At 34.1% G+C, this 9721-nt stretch overlaps 1 non-coding gene across 1 annotated transcript; it reads left to right on the forward strand.

Annotated features, from left to right (window-relative positions):
* Positions 1 to 1987: 1987 nt before the first annotated feature.
* On the forward strand, positions 1988 to 2055 carry Smp_tRNA_02211_Pseudo_TTG.1.1. The gene has a single exon. It is a non-coding gene (tRNA).
* The last annotated feature ends 7666 nt before the right edge of the window (positions 2056 to 9721 follow it).

Below are 9721 nucleotides of genomic sequence, written 5' to 3' on the forward strand. Positions count from 1 at the left end.
AATTGACTCATGATTTCAACAGTGAAAATAATCTATTTCAGTGTGATATTTACCCAAGATATATTCTTTGCATTAAATTAATATGAACTATATTGAGCATGATATGATGTATGCAGTTTTGTTATAATTTCATTTATATGACTTTTTTCTTAATTAATAATCAAATAAGTATACAAATCAATACATAAATGAGTATATTTTCGACGAGAGAAGTTTTCTTGTTGATTTTGGAGTCAATAAATCTTCACTAGTGTGGTGTTGGCTACTTATATCCACATAAGTAGTATATAGCGATGGTCGGGCATTGAATGTATTTCAGTAGAAGATCGATAACGAAACGCAATTGGTATGAAAATGCATGAACAATGAAATCAGAGACGATGGATTGAAGGAACAGTCACGATTAAGACAATTGACTGATAGTTTGCAAATTAACTGTTTACCGTATGGTTGTCAGATTTTAGTGAGATAGTCTGTAATGTTTGTATTTAATACATTCGATCGTCCCCACTCATATTCTTGTTCGCTACGCTCGTACCAGTCTTCTGTGTCCTTACTTTATGTCGTCGGAATAATAATATTCCTCATTTTCAAGTGTAATTTTTAAGCGACACAGATGTCACAAGAAGTATGATGCCTATTATAACTATTATTCTTGTTATTGTTTCAAAAATGATCTAACAGTCTTTCATAGTTATGTAATTAGATTAGATCTGAATTTAAATATATTTGCTAATTATCGATTATCAATAATCTTGATTCTATCACTATCTTTACAGCCTACATCACAGAGTGGTTTCAGTTAAACAAACATTAAAAACAAACAAGAATTGAACATCTACCTTGTTATATATGAGGCTCATTACAATGCTTATCCTGGATACCATAATTGATTAAACCAAAGAGCTTTAGGTTTCTAAGTCAGTCCTTAACCTTTAGACTAGTGAGTTGGTATTCAGTGGCTTACATAGCTAGCTTCAATCAATTTGCGATGTAGTAATACCATCTTCTTTTGTTATTAGTGAAGAACTGCCTCATACTCGACACATCTAGACTGTACTAATCACTACTTCTCCTTAGAACTCCGATAATTACTTCTTGAAATAATTCACGGAGGATATGAATAATAAAAAAGTAAGAAATATTGATAAACTGATTCTAATTATGTCGTATTAAAACTCGGATTTCAACAACTAGTAAGTGATAAACTCTTACAAATAACAATAAGTATTAAACCTATTGAACAAATTAATACCAGTATTAACTTACTAGCCTAATAAATAACTCATTGAATTTCAAAGCGATTAGTACTGTATTTGGGTGCTAATGGGAGATCACTTATCTGCATATACATACAGCTAACACACATCCTAAATTACACAGTTAGCTCTGATCCAAGAATAAAATAAACATTTTAAAACGTGATTCCAAGGGAAAAAAGTGATTGAAAAGTATGAAAACCATTGTTAAAATAACATTACGAATACTGTATACATCTACATCGCTATGAAATTATTTTGATCCATCTTAAATTATGATTATCTCGTACCTAACTTTCAAAAATTGAAGACATAAGCTTCTAGGATGCATTGCTGAAGATAAGAATATGTAATAGTTTGTTAATTAATGATAATATTATTATCAGAAGGGGTTTTTGTGGAGATTTAGTATTTTTCATAGTTGAAAGCGTGAACCAACTTTTCCCTGGTGGTCTAGATAATATTATTTAGCAAAACTCAATAGATGACATGGTTACATCTGAACATTGAGTTGACTGTATTGATAACAATCCAATCTAATTGATATGACTTAATATAAGTGTAGAAAGAAAGCACATTAAATATGCTTCAGTAGTATTATAGGGTATGAATAAAATTGTTATAATCGGTAGAATACTTGTTATAACTCTAGGGTTTCTTGTTATAACAGTCTTTTCACTTTCTACACGTATGTGGGACGTTAATTTTCCTTAGATGAATATCTACACTAGATTCCCACCCAGTGTCTATTCTACAGGACTTCACTCGGCCACTGAGTCCTGATAGCCCTCAGTGGCCGAGTGGATAACGCGATGGCGTTTGAAGCGAGGATACTGGGTTCGAGTCCCAGAGTGAACACCAACTCTGAGATGCAGGTACATCCAGCTGACGAGTCCCAAATAGGACGAAACGCGCGTCAAACTGGATTCCACTGCTATCCACTATCCATCTCTGCTTACCATTATCATTCTCGCCCACACATCGAAAATTCTTTAATTAACTATGATTTTTCCCAAAGTCTGCAAAGTAAATTTATATTTCCAATGAAAGTCTAAAATAATATTGAATGCTTATCAGTAAACCAAATATAAATAAAACTGAGAAAATCAAAAATACCGATGAAGACTTACTTTGTACACTACAATAATTGTTTATCTAATCATTTCTTTAACAGTTATAGTATATACTTGAGAAACTTCTAGCACTCAGTATTACATTTCATTCTACAAATACATTTGTTATATACACGTAAAATAACCTTTGAAATGAATGTGTCTTATCATACATTTCACCTTCTATCTTCGTTTTGTAGGTTCAATGACAGATCTCTGGAGACTTGGAAGCAATTTTAAATTCAGAGCCTAGAGTTCAGATATTAAACATATTATAGGTATAGCTAGATAGTTTAGTGATTGACAATTATGATTTTTGACAGACGTGAGCTGGCTTCTTCTCTCCCACAATAGACCGTTGTTGATGGTATCTGGTCAACAGTCATTGAGTATCTTTTGCAGACAATTGTTTATAAATACTTGTACTTTCTTGACGATGGTTGTAGAAGTTCTCCACGTTTCCAGCTCCATACAGTAAGACTGTTTTGATTTTGGTATTGAAGATTCTGACTTTGGTATTGTTTGGCAGTTGTTTTGAGTTCTATATGTTCTTCAATCGTAGGAATGCTGACCTTGTTTTTCAATCCTTGACTTTGTGTCTTCATCGGATCCCTAACATTCATCGATGATGCTGTCCAGGTACGTAAAACTTTCCACCCCTTCCAAAGTCTCTCCATAAAGTGTGATTGACTTGGTGTTCTCTGTGTTGTATTTGAGGATCTTGCTTTTCTCTTGTGTATGTTGAGGTCTACTGCTTCGGAGACTTCCACCTACATTTGTTGATGTGTATGGGATAGAAGAGCTAGATCATCTTCAAAGTCCAAATCGTCTAGTTTCATACAATTTGCCCATGGTATTCCGTGATTCCCATCAAATGTGGAGGTCTTCATAATCCAACCAACCACTACAAGAAATGGAAAAGGGGAAAGTAAGCAGCCACGTTTGACTCCGATCCTCACTTGGAATGAACCTATCAGCTGTCCTCCATACACCACTTCGCAGTGTAGTCTGTCGTAAGAATCCTGGATGATGTTGACGATCTTGTCAGCTACTCACTAAATATTGTCTAAGAAGTTTCTATATTGTTCTCCTATTCACACTGTCAAGTGCTTTCTCATAGTCAATGAAGTTGATGTATAGTGACGAGTTCCATCCAATTAATTATTCAAAGATGATCCGTAGCATCGTAATTTGATCTGTGCACGACCGATCCTTACGGAATCTAGCCTGTTGATCTCGAAGTTGGGCGTCTATTGAGTCTTTCATCTTGTTCAACACCACTCTGTTACAAACGGTTCCTGGTAGTGACAGTAGTGTGATGCCTCTGTAGTTCCCACATTTGCTAAGATCTCCTTTCTCTGGTATTTTGATGAGGTACTCAACTTTCCAGTCTGTTGTTACCTGTTCTTTCTCCCTGTTATGATTTCTCTTATTACGACACAGCTACTCTTATTGCTTAGTATTCTTCGACACTATTTCACTCGAAAAGTCCCCAAACCTGCACACGGTTGAACGCGAACGTCATTATACTCTGAATAACAAGGTTGGATGGAAATAGGGATCAGAATAAGAGAAAAGTTATTATATTTAAAGTTTTTACATGAGAAGGTTCTAAAGTCTTCTTCAAGTATCCAGTAGTGCTGATTAGATAAGAAATAGTCTATCAGCATGCCTTAACATAATCCTGTACGGAACGTGCTTTAGTCCGATCTATATCCCGCTAACAATCCTAAATCTCTCTGAAGATAATATAGAGCATCTTTGCAGTTACCTCTATGTCTGAATTCACTGCTTCAGCTATTATATTATCAGGTTCTAATTCTTCCCCACTCTTGATTTGTTTGATGGCTATCCTAATTTCTTCGATCGTTGGTAGAGTGACAGCTATAGGAAGATCTGTATGTACTGCTTTGATGTCCGGTGGATTCAGTGGGGCTAGCCTATTCCATAATGAGCTTATAAAAGCGGTAGTTTACTGTCTCCCACATTCACAGCCACTTTTGACTAGACCTTGTACAAATGTTATTTTCTATTTTATGGTTTGATGTGGTCTGTTTGGTTTGTATATAAACGCATTATGTTTGAAATACATGATTCATATCGCGGAGGCTGAGATTAGTGTTCTGGACTCAACAGGCAGGGCTAGGCAGGAGGAAGGACAGATAAGGACTTTAGACCGCTCGTACGGGTTGATGTGTCACTGGTCCGGTAAATAAATTACTGTTCTCTAATTGGCGGCATAATTACGGTATATATTATTAGGGTATAAGACTACATTTTTTAACACATACCACAAAGGTCGTTTCATTCAAGCCTCAGATGCTTTAACGTCATCCGTCGGCAACCAAATACGATTGAATTCAGATATTTTAGGTGACAGTTTTAGGCTCATTTTAATTCTATATTCATTTTCAAAAGCTTGTGGGTTAGTAGATAAAATGATTATGCTATGGTGGTTGCTGCCAAATTTGAATATTCTGGATTTGGTTATATATAACTAGAGGTAAGAACTACTGTTATGAAGTTCCATGCTACTTTAAAACAACTGTCCAATATTCTTTAGTTCTCACAAACTTTTCTTAACGTATTACGTCTATATTTAAACTAGTGGCATCATAAAATGTAGATACTTTTTTTCAGGACTTCAATTTCTGAACTCATCAACAAGTTTGGATACACATTAATATTTCTAACGGTATCTAGTAATTTAAAAACGAAGACAATTATACAATTGTTAGAATAAATTAGTTTAATCTAACAAAAGAAAACTCAATAAGAAATCTTGCAAAAAGTTTCGAGTCCACTACACAATTTTAAAGTTTATAGTTGAAATCATGAGTCAATTGAAGCTAGATCACCATGGGAAACTGGCATTTCGTCCTATTGTGGGACTTCTTCTTCTTCTAAAGGTTAAGCGTTCGCGCGCGACTAATAGGTCCTGGCTTCGGATCTCGCGAGGCGGGATCGTGGATGTGCACTGCTGAGGAGTCCCACAATAGGACGAAATGGCTGCCCAGTGCTTCTGGGTTTTCCATGGTGGTCTAGCTTCATGTAACTCATGATTTCAACTATGAAATCATTAAAATCCCCACAAAACCCTCCTTCTGATAATTTTAAATTTGTATGAATATGTCTATTAGTTAAGTAGTATTTTTTTTCTAACCACTTAATATGGAAATTACCTTGAATATCCTTCAAGAACTATTCATAGGTAATTATTTCATAATCATATATCTTTATTTCAGAATTCAAATTAGTAATTAATCTATTCTAGTCACACTACTGTTATTTGATGGTTTTGTTATAGAGAAGTTCTGGATATCTAATTATCACAATTTTGTAGTAGCCAAGTTTTTCGTTCCGTTTTGGTTATTATTATGTTCTTCTTTAGACTTGGACAATCAACTATGCATTGGATGAAGATTAAGACTATATAGTAAGATTTATTGACAAAAACGAAACAACTATACTTACAACAACGAATGCATTGTAGGATTGATCCAGGAAGAGATATGTGAGCGATGATAATAATTAGGTCAGTAGTTCATTTGCTCATAATAACCAGCCTACACTTTTTTCTCAATTATCATATGATATTTAGGCATAATTTTGCCAAAAATATCATCTCTCTCTGTTATTGTAAGTAAATCTTCTACTTCGGATTCATCGATGTTTATTAAGATGACGGTATGTCAGCGATTGTGACTTCAAACGAATGTTATCTAAGCCTTTAGGAATCTTACTCTATCAACTTAAAATCTCAATTATCTAATTATCTTCACTTCATTCTTGTCCCGACTTTTATTGGGTTCCTATCATCATAAATTTTAAATTAGTCTTATGTACTTACTGAGTCATTGGTTCACTTTTTCTTTTTTTCCTCCGTTAATCAGATCTCACATACGCTGCTCTGCTCACTCCTCAGTATACAATATTACCTTCAGGCTATACACAAATGTACTAAAAGCTAAATACTACAACTGGATGTTCTCTAATCTTTTTCAATTATTACAGTTTCTCATATTACGATTACTTTCATCGATTATTTTTTTCACGTTTTATTCACTGGAATTGACTAGCCACTACGTTATGTATTTTAAAGTGCCTAGTTCAAATATCAGATATTCAACTTTTATTCCCCTTTTTTGATGTAGTTTTGTTCTCTGAACTGGAGCTCCACGACCGAACCATCCAGTTCAGAGAACAAAACTCCATCCAAAATCATTCATCTGAGCTACAAATTTTCTCCCCTTTTTTTCTATAAATAAGTTTGGAGACGAGTTTACATTATTTCATTTACTAATCGGATGATATTTTACGTGTTATACAAATTTAGTGATGTTATTAATCAAATGAGAAGGTTTTCAATATTCAAAAAAATTCCATTCTTTTTGTTAAAGATGATAGAATCAAGTCAATATGGTTGTTTATGTGTGTGTGCGCGTGTTTCTTTATCAAAGTCGTGAATGATGTTGCTATGAAGAGGTTACCAACAGAAATATATAGAAAAAAGACTATTGAGATGATCATGATATGATACGATTTTTTCTCGATTAAAATTACAAAAAAAAACACATGAAATTCTTAGACAATTCAATAAAGACAATAACCAGATCAAAATATATTACGATTGAACATAATTCAAAGAGTTTATGAAAACTGCTGAATTGGGTAGATTATATCATGAAATGGATCTTAGATAAATAACCAGTGAAAATCAGGAACAATTGAATAGGTAATTTGATTCAATAAGCCGTCGCGGCCCGAACAGCTCAGTGGTAACGTCTCTGACTGTGAAGCTGAATGACACGAGATCGAATCCGTCGGGGAGCATCAGTTCCCCCAAGATTACAGGTGCACCTTGCTGACGAGTGTCAAGTAGCACGAAACCCGGGTCCAGGGTTTCCTGTTGACCACTTCCAACCACCATCTTATCTCAACATAGTGCACGCAGTGTCGAGCCACCTAGACTAGTGACCACATTGCAACTTGATCGATAGCATTCGATCAGCACTAAGAAGGACTTGACATGCATGACATTGATCACCACTCAGTGATCAATCAATTGTCAATAAGCTGTTCTTTAGCAGTGCCTATCCACTATCCCATAAAGATATTCAAATGCGATTTAGCTTTGAAGAAAACATGAAAATTTTAAACAGTTCTAAGGAGTGGGGGTTAATAAATCAATTATAAATTTTTGATGGAACAACAGTTGACGATCTTGAAAAGGATGGAAAACGGGCAATGATAATGATGAATATATAAAGTTTTCTTGATATGCAATCCCATGTTATTATAGCCTCCCAAAAATATAAAAAATAGATATTTCTCTTCACCATACTATAGTAATCCCAGACATTTGCAGAAAATCCTACAATCAAAGTCAAATTAAAAAAAACACAAAACGTTTTATTCATTCGATTGAATGGATTAATTATCTGACATAAATGTATACAGAAATATAATGATGTCATTGGATATCACTTCACATTTCATAGATATTTCTTTCATAAACATAATTTGCATCTTATGAGATTAAATTGACACTGATACCTCGAAGCATATTTCAGAGAAACTTAACCCACCTCTCTCTCTCTCTCAACGTACACTTCATATCCAGTGACAAGTTCTGTAGATAAACTATTAATATTCAAATTGGGTTAGCACATGAACACTGTATATCCACTGCTAGCCACTATCTATCTTTGCTCATAATGCTTGTAATCTAGGGCAATATCGAGGCAATACGCACAGTATGCACATATGTCAATAAGAGACTGACCAGTTGCAGTCCTAACACATCAATGGGAAGATTCAAACAAACAATACTAATTGAATTTATATATCAAAATGTTTCGCGGCTATTCTAGAGAATACAAAACTGCGGTTAAAGTAAAAGCATAGAACTCATTTGTACAAAAAAATGTATTGACGACAACTTTCATCCTCTTTGAAGATAACATAAAAGGTCGTGATAAACTACAGAACTTTAATAATCAAGATCATTTTAATATATTCACAATAGAACCAAAGATTAACTTGGAAATTCACTTTATTATTTACTGAGAGGAAAATCAAACAGTACTCCACAAAGATTGATGAAAGAAGACCAACCTGAAAAGTGCAGTGATGCGAATTTCCAAAGTTTCAAACCATTGAGAAAGAAGTGAAACCTAAATCATTTTCTATCCTCAAAAACCAGACGAATTCGCACCGAAGAAACAATCGACAGTGAATTGTGTAACGTACTTTTCCACCCATATTTATCGAGTGAAATCTAAAAACAAAACGGTAAGCTGACAAAATTCAAGGACGATCTTCGATCAGCGACAGTAAGACTCGATCCCTATGATCTCTGAGAAAGATCTACTAGGTTGATTTTTTTCTACCGACATCAAAGTTAAGAGGGATAGAAGACAGACCTTTGCTTTCGGCCGCTTCACCATGTATCTATAAGTTTATTTGCTCTTGTGAAATAGGCTATGTTGGCCATACAAAGTGTGTTCTTTTTCAATGTGTTTTTAAGCATTACTCTGCACGGTTGTCTAAAGGCGAATTTAAAATGATCAACAGTTTTACCAGCTATGGCTACGTTATCCTACCATAATTAACGTTCTAAATCATCTGTGAAGACCAAAAGGTAGTACCGAATAGATACTTGTGCATAATAAAGATTTTAGCACTTCATCATTTCAAGCATGTTCTCTGCTTCTACAGGTACTATATTCAATCTCTCACATTACCATGTCGCTAATTTCCTCTATAATTTTTTTCATAACGAATGCCAATTATTGATATCTGTTAGCAGATTCATAACTTTAGTAAGTGATACGGTCAAACAGAAACTTTTTCCACTAAACTGTTTACATAGCCTTAATGACCCAATAGGCTTCTTTCTTAGTTAACTAAGAATTTGCCAAATGTATTTCATTGGTACCCAAAGTGATAAAAATGTTAGTGTCAATGCCAAGAGATTCACCTTTCTAATATGATATTTCAGTAAGCTTTTCTTATCATAAACTGTTCCTTTTGACATTATTCTGTGTCAGCTGTCGTTCTCACTTCATTCAAACAATGAAACAGGAAACAATCTGTTTGAAATAGTGCCTATACTTGATTAAAAATGGTAACATAAGTACAACAATACTTTTATTTCAATTTCTCACTTAATCATTTTGTTACGGTAACCAATAAGAAATTAGATTAATTCTACATTGGCCAACAATGAGCACTTTTCGATGACCAATCATTTTACAAGATTGTGTCATTTTGAAATTAGAAAAAAACCATATATAGATAGATATCTATCTATGATAAACATTTCCTTATCTAATTACTTTGTAAACT

Source organism: Schistosoma mansoni, chromosome 4 (genome assembly GCF_000237925.1).
Source record: "Schistosoma mansoni strain Puerto Rico chromosome 4, complete genome".
Classification (NCBI taxonomy): Eukaryota; Metazoa; Platyhelminthes; class Trematoda; order Strigeidida; family Schistosomatidae; genus Schistosoma; species Schistosoma mansoni.